This window comes from Stylophora pistillata, chromosome 4 (genome assembly GCF_964205215.1).
Source record: "Stylophora pistillata chromosome 4, jaStyPist1.2, whole genome shotgun sequence".
NCBI lineage: Eukaryota > Metazoa > Cnidaria > Anthozoa > Scleractinia > Pocilloporidae > Stylophora > Stylophora pistillata.
The window spans coordinates 30,492,880-30,506,468 of NC_142522.1; the positions used below are offsets into that span (position 1 = coordinate 30,492,880).

Genomic DNA, 13,589 nt, shown 5'->3' on the forward strand with positions numbered 1-13,589 from the left:
TCTACGTTTTCAACAAGGCATATGGTATTTCGCAGACTGGACTGGACTGGACTGGACTAGTAAAACGCGGACTAGTAAAGCGCAGACTAGTAAAACGAGGAAGAGTAAAACGAGGACTAGTAAAACGCGGAATAGTAAAACGCGGACTAGAAAAACGCGGACTAGTAAAGCGCGGACAACAACAACTAAAAAAACAATTTCATACGAAGGCGATCACAAGACTTAATGGCGAGCCAATTTAGTGAGTGACAATCCCTGTTTGACCTTTAAGCTACACATGGGTTTGACATGCACCAGATACAAACGAATTTATAAGTTGAGGCTAAGAAAGAATTTTATTCAGCACCAGTTCAAAATCCTAAAATACGCTTTCGTCATAAATTTCACGGCAGAAACGCAGGAATTCGATGAATAAAAGTTGCATTAAATCTCCTTGTGTCTAGGTTGAAAGAGTCTCATTGACTTCAGCTTTTCGGTGGAAGACGGAATAACCGATTTACGCACGCCATTACAGAAAACAAACAAGCAGACTGACGACTCCAAAACATATTTGCATTCACTTACAATTTCACTTTCCGTGACATTTTAAAACGGAACAGAGGTAAATCTTCGAAGATTAATCGTCGTTGAAAATAAAAAATACTTTTCGTAAGATCTCTGTTTTTCTCTTTAGGAGAAAATCGTCGCATGATCAGTTAACTCGTGTGTGTTTGTCACACAAGTACTGCTGTTTCTTCAAAAGCGTATGCTTCAATTGACAGGTGTCACATCGTGACAGTTACTTTTCCAAAAAATGTTTGAAAATTTGTTCGGAAGCCTTTTAACTATCTTTACACTGACAAATAAATATGTTTCGGCGAAAGCTTTCTCTTTAATTTGAATAACGTTTGTTTTCTTTATAACTCACTCGCTATCAAATTGTTAAGTTCAAGGAGGATTTTCCCGTAATTAAATTCGTAATTGTAGCCCTACATCATTCGGGTTCTTTTGGCAATCATTTTTTTTATGTTTTAGAAAAAAATAAAAATGTTATTCACCAGCATAGGTCGGTCCGTATTGGGAATAACTGTGCCCTCGGTCTTGAGTATCTAATACCTCAGACACAGTTTTTCCGAATATGGACCTCCCGGCTGGTGAATAACATATATGTATTGAGAGACGTTCCCTTATTTTGCTACAGGAAACGGAAATGGGTCTTTTGACCTTTGATCTCATCAAAGATTCGCGCCAAAATTCAACATTCATCTCCATTGTAATTGTTGCGGGAAGATGGCAGCTTCTTTCAAGCTACCGTCTCTCGTTAAAAAACGAAAACCTCCTGTGAATTTTCCGTATTTCGAATGGAGGAACATAAGTATAAAAGAAGAGCTTGGAAGTGGGACGTTTGGCTCGGTGTATCTGGTGAACTACGACAAAGAAAAGCAAAATGTCATCGTAAAAAAAATGAAAGGAGAGTCGGCCGAGGCTAAATAAAGATTTGAGAAAGAGGCCGCAATACTCAACGCGGTAAAGGGCAACAGAAATGTGTGTGAATTCCTGAAATTTTGCCAAGAACCGTACGCTATCATGATGGAGTACTCGTGTTTCGACTTTAATTTCCTTAAAGTTGACAAGAAAGTGAGTTCCCTTGAGGATTTCATTCATTTCATTGATGCCGAGTTTGAGTTCGAGTCTTTCTCAGATGTGTTGGTGCTATGCGCAAGGGATGTTGTAACTGGGCTAGATTAACTACATAGCCACAACATAGCCCATAGAGACCTAAAACTTGGAAATACTCTGGTTTCCAATAACCATTATATTACAACGGATAGTGACTGGGCTAAGGTGTACGCTGAGTGCCCCATTGTCTGCAAACTTGCCGATTTTGGTCTGAGCAGATCTCCAGACATTCAGACAACCTAATTCGTACAGACAAGGACTGAATCAATTTGCCGCGGTACTCCTGTAGTTATGGCACCGGAGATCTATTTACAAAACCTCCGTTTCGCTGGCCAGGAAGACCTAAAGAAGGCCGACATGTGGTCTTTAAGGCTTATGATGTTTTCTATTATCAATCCTAACCTTACCCATCCATATGCGGCTGAATTTGAACGATCTGGCATTTCATTCTCCAGCAAGACTCTGAAAGATGTCTTGAAACGACAACAACTGCCGTGTCACGACGGTAAGTATGAGCATTTCAGGATAACTCAATGGTGGCAAATTGAAGAGGTATTCAAGTTATGCGCGAAATTTGATTCAAGATCAAGACCGCCTGCAGCCGAAACTCTGAGGCTCCGCGATAGAGATCAGCCAGAAGCATCTCTGCGTTTTTTGAACTTGTCCGTAAACCTATGCTCAGCCCAGACGCCAGAAAATGATGGGACCAACTGCTGCGCCCTCCTTGCTATGACCATTTGTGACCGCATTGTAAACAAGGTGAATTTAAGTGGTTCTTAGCTCCGGGTTATTTTAGATAATTAATAATTCAAGGTTTGGGGGTCTAGTACTTTTGGGTATTTTATACCGGGTTGAGAGGGTGGGGTCGGTGGAAGGGGTCTGGCGTCGGCTTGCTGAAATGGACATAGGTAGGGATGTGGTGGTTTCCACATCTGAGATCTCAAGGAATAAGTTAGTGTATTCACACTACACACTAAGTTCGCCTCAGCGTAAGTCTACTTTAGCGTTAAGAAATATTTACGGGACAAATTACTTCCCTGCAAAACTGGCATCGTCAATTAGAGTTAAAAATCATAGATAATGTCGGTAACTTCTCTAAATTTTAAAAGAGTCAAGAACTATTCTAGATCAGGTTGAGACCGTGAGGCCGCAGCAGCGCTATAGTTGTGACTGTTGCCTGTTTATGAAATTAAGAAATATTAATCAAACACATTAGTTTACATAATGTTCCTTCGAGAAAGAATAGTGAAAATTTTTGTCCGAGAGTGAAATCCAGCTTTGTACCATCAGGCAAGAAAATGACATTCCATAAAACAAATAAAATTCTGAACAAGCCACTCATCCAACGCCGCATAAGGTGAAAGGCACGCCCGATTTATGAGTGGTGCCTTTAAACGTTTCTTCCGCTTGGCGACACATGTTCGGCTGATTCTTGTTCGTAACACTGAGAAGCAGCATAAAAACACAATGGTATGATACACATCGAGTATATATGAAAAGTCGATATTTCTTTAGAGATAATGATATTACAATTTGTAGGTAAATGAGAAGAAAAGAGATGTTCAGTGGGATAATGTCAAAGAGATCGCTGAGGACGTCATTATTAATCTTCCGAGGCAGATCAACAAACACAGAAACCGTGATCAGTATTATGACGTGTCTGAGGCAAAATGAAATGGGCAAGTTGCAATGGAAGATGGGACAAACGAAAGTGAGGAGGAGTTGTCCCTTGGCCCTATCGCCGAAATAAAATTCTACGATGGAGACCAACGTCTACCAGTCTACAAGTGGGGCCTTTCCAAAGGAATGAATACGGACGAGGCAGCTGAAATTCTTTTAAAAGAGCGTGCTGACATCACGGGAGTGGCAACACATGTACCAACATACGTCTCTAAAAATTCCGTCTTTGTAGTGCATACGTCGACCTTGTCAAATAAAGAAGATATAAGGTGTGACGACTTGGGTGCTTGGTTATGCACGGGATCGAAGAAGTTTCTATACTCGAAGGACGACAAAGGAGTCTGTCACAAGCTGGAGGATGAAGGTGACTGCCCATCTGACCACGTTTTGTACATAGTACAAAGGGAGTTTTTCAGCAACAAAAGCTTGCCCTCTTTGCGAAAGTCGATCATAAATGCGCGTCAGGCTTTATCAGCATCGCCTCACTACTTGGCAGTTATACAATACATTTTCACAGACGGCGAACAAGAAGTCTCTGTAAAAAGTCATGGGAACGCTAAAGGAATAAGGGCACGTGCCTTTAAGAGAACTATGCAGACCACCCGAGATTTTATAAGAGATAAGTTAAAGGAATTACCACCACGTCAGGTCATTCACTCCATTGTCTAAGGACGAGGGGGCATCTTGAAGGTGGAATCCGCAGGAGAATTTCCCAGAGACAGAGGGCAAGTTTACAATCTGAAGAAACAATTGAGACGTCAGAATGTTGGTTGTGCCTCCTCCGCGGACCCTCTCTTGCAGGTATTGACAAAGGCAAAGGAAGAGCAGCAAGGCCCAAAAGAAAACATGTTCATAAGAGAAATTCCTCTTTTCCCAGAGCCGATAATATTCCTGGCCACAGAACAGCAATTAACTGACATAGTGTGCTTCTGCACTAACCCAGAAGCATTTTGCATTCTGGGGATTGACTGCACCTTTCAGATTGCAGATTTCTACTTCACGTTCTGCACTTACCGGAATCTGATGTTAACTAACAGTAATGGGGTCCACCTAGTCTGCATCGGACCAGGCATTCTGCATAAGCAAAAGCTTCTAACATCCTACAAGACCTTGCCTCTTCTCATGACCAAATATAGCAAAGAAACGAGTGGGGTTTTGGCTTTCGGCACTGACGGTGAGGAAAACTTATACAAAGCAATGTCTCAGGTTTTTGAAGACGCCAAGAATTTGCGTTGCGACATTCACTTAAGAGACAATGTCAAGAGAAAACTGAACGAGTATGGAATAACAGGAAGTGTGGCGACAAAAATTGTTTGCGACATTTTTGGCAAGGTGCTGGGTGAAGTCGTGGAAGGTGGGCTTGTAGACTGCTCTTCAAGTCGAGAGTTTGACATTGCACTGAACAATGCAACAAACAAATGGAAACATTTGCATCCGAATGGTGGCAAGTTTACCAGCTATTTCGTCAAAGAAAAAGCAATGATTATCCGCGAAAGTGCAACAGTCGACATTCGCTCAATGTGCGGCCTTGGCTTCCCCCCAAAGGTCTATACACAAAATGCAAGCGAATGTATGAATCGATTAGTTAAAGCCGAAGAAGACTCCAAGTTCGCAAAGAAGGCAGATGGGCTTCTCCCTGCGATAGAACGAATAAGAACGGAAGTAAAGAGACAAAACGAAGAGCAGTTTCTGGCGGTAATCGGCCGAGGAGAGTACAACTTGACTGATGACTTTTTATTCCTTGTTGTCGAAGAGAAGAACTTCTGCAGGATGACTGAACAACAGAAGAATTCCCTCAAGAAAAAATTCTTCTCGAGGTCAATGTCTGATCCTCTAAGACATGGAGTGACTGGAGAAGAAGGAACTGCCACGAAAAAATGTTTATCTATTACTGTGGAGAACTGTCGCATCATTGACATTCCCTTCCCAGTACTCGAGGGGATGATTCGCAAGGCTGCCAAGGCAGTCGATGACCAATCAACATTGTGGAAAGTGCCGTCAGATGAAGGAAGTGACCGATCTGCCCCAGTCCGCATACTGGTCCACAGCCGATCATCGCGTGACCCTCATTCTGTACAAGTTTACCTTAAAACTGGCAAAGTACAGTGCGATAAAGGTTTCGCTAACTGGGCCACATACAGTATGTGCTCACACACCTTAGCTGCAGCGGAGAAAATGGGTGTACTTAAAGAGTTCCTGAATTGGTTTAAAGGCAAGAAGCGCTCACCTAATCAGCAATTGCAAATGTGAATATGCCAAAGAACGCAGGTCAAAACGTTGGAACAAGAAAACGAAAAAGTGGCAACAATAAAACATTGACAGAGGGAAGACAAACTGTTCGCAGTCGGGTCTTACAGCCTGCATTAGCGCCTTTAAGCCAAACGATCTGTTCAAATCCAACTGTTCCTGGAATATCGGATCAAAGCAAGGAGGCAAGACGTCTTCTTTGTAATCAGGTATGGCAGCCTTCACTCGCGTCCGAGGCCAATACGGTAGCATCATGCCCACCTGTGCCTGGAACTTTCGCCTCTGACCAAGACATTGCATTTTGTCCTTTCAATGGACCCCATGCTCCGATCCAGCCTAGTCATGATCTTAGTGTCTCAGAATCATCGCATCTCATTTATAATTATCCTTCTCAACAGCATGAACCCATGCAAATAAAAGAGAGCAAACCGCCCACGTACCCTCAGCGTCCAAAGCCTACACCAGGAATCTTAGTTTTCGCCAGACTTGCGTTTCTAGACAGTAAGGTTACACGATGTTATGGCTGTGGCTACTCCTTGAAGCCTGACGAACTATACCCGATCCACCTGATGACCTTGTGCTAACTACAAGACTTCATCGGCAATACTATAAGGCAGGTCAGCAACAAACGTCACCTGATATTTCAAATGTGTACTACCATGTCAACCCATTCTGCATCGGGGTGACCTTTCCTTTGTTCGACCCAAATTTATGCCGAATGCCAGCCGATCTCCAACCGTTTCTTCTCCAAGAACACAAATAGATGATCGTACAAAGGCTTGCTGTAAGGTTCTAGTTGGACTGTGGTCTGTCGCGATCATTTCACCATATCATGTCCCGAGTATTTGAAAGCATGAGATTGAAAACTACGAATCTTTTATTGTTATTCACTCCGTTGAGAAGTAGCGTCTGGGATTGTTACTACAGATTACATTTACGCTAAATTACAATATAAATCTCATTTGTAGATTTGTATTGTCCGTTACTGTTAGCAGTTATGATACCTCTTATTTCGAGGTAGAACGTTAATTGTTATTGATGTCGTTGAACTGTTCAGAGATTTGTGTAGCATCTCGGATTGTTAGAAAACGAAAATTCTCGGCTCGCGTCTCCAAAGTTATACAGTTTTTATTGCTATGACCCACAGTACAATCACGTTCATATCTGGATACAACTATTTACTCGCCATGAAGTCTTGTGCTTTTGTATGAGTTTTTTTGGTTATGTCCATCACCGTTTTGTTTTATTCGATTTACAAACATGAAAAAACATGAAAAAAACTTATTCAACTGGCTGCTGAATGATTCGATACAACAAAATTAGGATTTTGAACTGGTGCTGAATAAAATTCTTTGTTAGCCTAAACTTATAAAATCGTTTGTATCTGGCCCATGTCAAACCCATTTGTAGCTTAAATGATTGCCAAAAGAACCCGAATGATGTAGGGCTACAATTACGAATTCAATTACGGAAAATTCTCCTTGAACTTGACAATTTGATAGCGAGTGAGTTATAAAGAAAACAAACGTTATTCAAATTAAAGAGAAAGCTTTCGCCGAAACATTTTTATTTGTCAGTGTAAAGATAGTTAAAAGGCTTCCGAACAAATTTTCAAACATTTTTTGGAAAAGTAACTGTCACGATGTGACACCTGTCAATTGAAGCATACGCTTTTGAAGAAACAGCAGTACTTGTGTGACAAACACACACGAGTTAACTGATCATGCGACGATTTTCTCCTAAAGAGAAAAACAGAGATCTTACGAAAAGTATTTTTTATTTCCAACGACGATTAATCTTCGAAGATTTACCTCTGTTCCGTTTTAAAATGTCACGGAAAGTGAAATTGTAAGTGAATGCAAATATGTGTTTTGGAGTCGTCAGTCTGCTTGTTTGTTTTCTGTAATGGCGTGCGTAAATGGGTTATTCCGTCTTCCACCGAAAAGCTGAAGTCAATGAGACTCTTTCAACCTAGACACAAGGAGATTTAATGCAACTTTTATTCATCGAATTCCTGCGTTTCTGCCGTGAAATTTATGACGAAAGCGTATTTTAGGATTTTGAACTGGTGCTGAATAAAATTCTTTCTTAGCCTCAACTTATAAATTCGTTTGTATCTGGTGCATGTCAAACCCATGTGTAGCTTAAAGGTCAAACAGGGATTGTCACTCACTAAATTGGCTCGCCATTAAGTCTTGTGATCGCCTTCGTATGAAATTGTTTTTTTAGTTGTTGTTGTCCGCGCTTTACTAGTCCGCGTTTTTCTAGTCCGCGTTTTACTATTCCGCGTTTTACTAGTCCTCGTTTTACTAGTCCTCGTTTTACTAGTCCACGTTTTACTAGACCTCGTTTTACTAGTCCGCGCTTTACTAGTCCGCGTTTTACTAGTCCAGTCCAGTCCAGTCCAGTCTGCGAAATACCATATGCCTTGTCGAAAACGTAGATAATGTTGAAGGCTGTTGAAAGCGTGTTGAATAAATTTTAAATCGATTTAAACTTCATTCGACATCGATTCAACTTTTCCTTTGTAAGGCCTCTTTAACGCCTTTGTAAGACCTTTGTAAGGTCTCTAAAAAGGCCGCCGCACAGTTTTATTTCTGCGTTCAACATTTGCCCCAACGTCCGTTTAACTTTTGTCGAACGAAAGTTGGTCAAATGTTGATACCTTTTAAACGGGCATTTACTGAATTAAGGACCTTTAGCAGTCGGCAAAGCGGTGGAAAATGTAGATTCCAAATGGATTTATTTAGTTAGTTAGAATTTCGCGAATGGCCGGATGTGTTTACGATTTCTTGCAACGCTTCTCTCATTTTTGCGTTCAACATTTGCCCAACATCCGTTCAACTTTTGTCGAGTAAATGCCGGTCAAATGTTGAAACCATTTAAATGGACCTTTATTCAAGGACCTTTAGCAGTCAGCAACAGGGCGGAAGACGTAGATTGAAAATGAACTTATTCATTCGAATTTCGTGAATGGCGGATGTGTTTACGGTTTCTTGCTACCCTTCACTTCAACTTCATAAATGGTCGTTGGGTTTTTAGTCCACAGACCGCGCAAATCCAAAGCTGTTTGTTTAGCAGAGGACGGCTGAGAAATGTACAAAGTTTCCAACGGCACTCGCTGAGCTATTTTCTGCTCATAAGTCTTTTGTTTTGCCACGTCCTCGTCACCGTTACCCGGTCGTGGTTTTTGCAAAGTTACTTAGTTCTTACACTGTCAAACATAATTCTCTTTCTTGAGGGTAACTGCTTTGTTATCAAAACAAACAAAAAAGCACTTGTGTTGTACAAGTATTAGCACTTTGGCGCAATAGTTCCTTTGTGGCGCGAAATTGAAGACGGTCACAATGGCAAAAGCAATGTATCTATAAGGACGCTCAAAAGTTTATAATTTCTAAATAATTACTAGTAGCATATACAATCCCTCATTGGCAAACTTCAGAGCAATGACATGGATTCATAAAAAGAATTTAGAAGACAACGCGTATATTTCTTTTTTAATAAGTTATCGCAGATCGACAGATTGAGGCACGAAAAATGAAACAAATCAATTTTCCTTTGAGGCCGCTCAAAAGTTAGTCTTTCACTCAAAACACAAAGATTACAATTCATTATCAACACTTACCGCTGCGTTAATAGTGCGCCGTGAGATCGAAATTAAGCTGACTTCCATAAACGACAACCGCGAGAACCCCCTTAGTTTATAATCATGGTACCGAGACGACCTCCGCAAACGGTAAGTACCAATTTCCAGCTCTGTGAGGTATAGGGAGATGTTTACAGATGACACTTCGCCGATATATAGAGATCAAGATCCCCAAATAAATATACGAACCTGCTACGAACGCATCGGGCGAACGCGTAGGGTAAACTTTAATATCTTTCCACCGTAAAACTCTCGCCAGAAAGAAAATTAGTGAGTTCCGTCAAAGCAAAAACTATTGTATTAGGATATAAAATTCAAACTGAAATTTTTAATGCTTATGTAGTCACGCTTCTAATACCAATCAGTTGAGAAATGTCAAGGCGACTGCCTCTTTCGACTCTGAGTTTCATTCCTGTGAGATTACACTACAGCAAACGAGTGACATGTTTGAGAGATGACCTTTCACCGATCACGATCATTTTCAATTTCATCACTATAAATTTGTGAGCCAATGAAAACCGAGGTGTCCATGTTGTTTTCAATTTAACACTGAATTTTATTCCGCTGTAAAACTCACCCACCGAGACTTTTCCTTCTTACAAAATCGAACAGTCCAAGTATTGAAGACGGCACTGATTCATCCTCGGAGACCCAGGGGCTGTGGGTCGATTTCAAGTTAGGGCGTGAAGAGCCTCTGGGGACATTGTCTTACAAGACAAGTTCCAAACGGTCGCTGTCGTTCTGCCATCTGATTGGTGCCAGAAAATCTTTGTGTTTTTCTGCCCAATCAGAGTGAAGTGTGTTTTAGAGTCCTTTCGTGTGTTTTAACACGGACATATACTACTAGCTCAGCTGCTCGCTATGTTTGTTTGGACCGTGCGACGGAGATTTGTTTGAGGCGAAAAGTTTCAGTCTCGGCACACAATTTAAGAGAAATCGATCAGATTGTCAGCGAAAATCTTACCGGAAATTATACTGAATACTTTCGCAGGTATCACTAGAGAACGTGTTTTAAAGTTTGCGAGGTTTGTATACAACACGATGGTTGCAGTCATTGATACGTCGCTTTAAACGTTAAACAAGATTTAAGCTTAAATCTTTCTAGATTTTTTGCATAATTTGCTGTGACTGAAACTTTGCCAATCCCGTGAAGTTATTTCGTAGCACGGGCCACGCAGGTATGTCGAGCAACTGGTACTTGCGCAAATTTCTCTGCGTGCCAAAATCTAATCTCATCTTCGCTTGAAAAATAAGAAAAGCTAAGCGTGGAAACTTTTGCTTATTAGATGTGGGTAGATGACCCTGTACTATTAAGCTGACATTTGCAATAAAGCAAACCCGCCCTTCCCATCCAATATTTCTTGGTCTTTAGTTTTGTTTTTCCCACCGAAAACAGCATCGGATCGATTTCCAATGATCAAACGTATTTAACTTGGTCTTCAACAATCGACAGAAGAGGTGAAATGACAATGACCAAGGGACTAGAAGAGAATCCGTGGCCCTCCTAGCTCAAGAATTTCAACACTCTAGACAGCAGTTGAAAGATTAAACTCTTTCCAAACCCCTTCGGTAACTGCCCGAAAACATCTCTCCTTCTCACGATGTTCTCGTTAATAAGTTTTTGTTCAGATTTTAATCAGCTAGCCGGAAAGACAGCTAAGCTTTCTCTTAGCACTTGCTGAATGTGGTCCACGAACTTAACGTTCTCTGCAACCTTGGCCGTATTGTGAACGACTTTACTACTAAGATTAGATTTTGGCGCGCACAGAAAGCAGAAAGCTACGTAGGCGAAAGCGCCAGTTGCTCGACATACCTGCGTGGCCCGTGCGACGAAATAACTTCACGGGATTGACAAAGTTTCAGTCTCAGCAAATTATGCAAAAAATCTAGACGTTTAAAGCGACATAGCAATGACTGCAACCATCGCGTTGTATACAAACCTCGCAAACTTTAAAACACTTTCTCTAGTGATACCTGCGAAAGTATTCAGTATAATTTCCGGTAAGATTTTCGCTGACAATCTGATCGATTTCTCTTACATTGTCTGCCGAGACTGAAACTTTTCACCTCAAGCAAATCTCCGTCGCACGGTCCAAACAATCATAGCGAGCAACTGAGCTGGTAGTATATGTCCGTGTTAAAACTCACGAAAGGACTCTAAAGCACACTTCAATTTGATTGGGCAGAAAAACACAAAGATTTTCTGGCACCAATCAGATGGCAGAACGACTGCGACCGTTTGGAACTTGTCTTGTAAGACAATGTTCCCAGGGGCTCTTCATGCCCTAACTTGAAATCGACTCAGCCCCTGGGTCTCCGAGGATGGCACTGATTATAATCACGAAACAAACATTCCAAAGTAGGAGCGTGACTACTTTACTATCCCTTAGACCGACATTATTGAACGCATCGGATGAACAAGTAGTTAGTTGGCTAATTGGTGGGTACTCAAAAAAGTGGAAAGAATGGATAAGAGAAGGGAAACTACAAACTCAAGAGATACCGTTGGAGGACATTATAATGAAAGTGGAATTGGAAACCAAAACCAAGAAAATGAAAAAGGAAACCATAAAAAAGCTCAAAGGGATTTGTGGCAAAAAAGATAAAATAACATGAGTAAATTGCCATAGAAAATAGTACTTTCCTTTATCTCTTGTCTTTACAGCAAAGACATTTGTTGAACTCCGGTTTGATGAGTATGACGTGCATGAACTTAACATCAAAGCTAGAGTAAGAATTCTTCGACAAAGGCTTTAAATAAGAATTGTCCAGACTACACATCTGAACAAGTATTATTTATATAATTTGATTTCGCTGTAAAAATTTAGGTATCCGTCACTCGTGTTGAAAGCCTCGATAGAGGCGCTAGGTTTTCAGCAGTCTTTGCTCCTGTATGCTTGAGTCAGGCTTTATCAGTTGCTGCTGAGCTTGTTGACAAAGGCTTGGAAATAGGCAGTTCTAAGGCATATAGCTTACAAGAAGTATGGTTTGCTTACTGAGAGCGAGAGAGCTTTAGATTTGATTATAATACAAAAGTCGATGACCAAATAAGCGTTTTTTATGGCTTGCGAAGGATATCGTTCATCAAAACAGAAAGGTAATAAAACAATAGAAGCTTTATACCTAAGAACAATCCAAAATTAATTTACTTCACGCACAAAAATCTTCATTTACATCTATCAGTTTAACTATTTTAGTAAAAGATGATCACATCCTGCATATGAGAACCTGAAAGTTAACATAAGGTTGATAGATTAAGAAAATGTCATCTACAGTAATCCAATTTCAATTTACCTCGGTGTTGTCCGGCTGAAATTTTAAAACAGAACTTTAACTTTGGTTGCAAAATATCAGAAATTATTAAAAACTAGATCATTGGATAATGCAATTCAAGACTTTTATTGGCTTAGCCATTATGGTATAGCAGCCAATATACCATAATCTACAAATATGGTAAGCGTACGTGTTAGCTTAAAATTAAAAGGGAGCTAAGAATTTAATAAAATTTTATAATTTGATTTAACGTTTTTCCTAAAACAATTATTCTACTCGCGCTTGTTGGATATGAGATGATTATAGCCAACTCGGCGCTACGCGCCAAGTTGGCTATCCATCATCTCATATCCAACGCGCGCTCGTGGAATAATTGTTAATTATCACGCACTCTCTTAATTTCCTTCTGCAGCCGTAGATTGAAAGAAAACACCCCAAGCGCGTTCATAGATCTCCTGGTGAAATAATTTAGAAAGTGATGAATATGATAATACCTATTTTTCACTGGTGACCTAAGACCACTAAGTTTCCTAAATAGGGCCTGTTCGTTGACGAATTCAGCTGCCGAAGCCACCATAGTCCCTGGAAAGATGTACTTGAAAAGCAACTTGAGCTTCAACATCTCTTTACAAAAAAGAGACATCAGAAAATCATGAATCTATTGAGGAAGATTAACTCTTACCATCTCATTAGGTAGTGGCTATTTGGTCTTTCTTCTAAGAAAAGAAACAAGAAGAGGGAATCTGCCATCATGGCTTAACCTTCAAATTCCTTCCAGGACCCGATTGAAAATTCAGCCAATGAGCGTCTTGCGAAACATGTCAATGTGAAACTAACTTACAGCGTCAAATCTGGAGAGCTTGCCCTCCAGGTGCTAGCCAGCTCCTCCAGGAAATTAGGTACCTCACTGTCCCTGATTGAAATCTACTAAGTGATCAAAAGAAATGCTTAAAGTGCCCCTGAGACGAAAATTTACCATTTTATTTTGGCCTAAATTGTTTACACAATGTTGAATTGGATCAAGTTAACACCCTTTTTGCCATTAAAAATTTAAAACAAACCTTCGATGAACAGTTTTTACCGC

General features: G+C 40.5%; 1 pseudogene; it reads left to right on the forward strand.

Moving 5' to 3' along the window:
- Nucleotides 1–1,168: 1,168 nt before the first annotated feature.
- LOC148733298 (uncharacterized) lies at nucleotides 1,169–6,899 on the forward strand (annotated as a pseudogene).
- The last annotated feature ends 6,690 nt before the right edge of the window (nucleotides 6,900–13,589 follow it).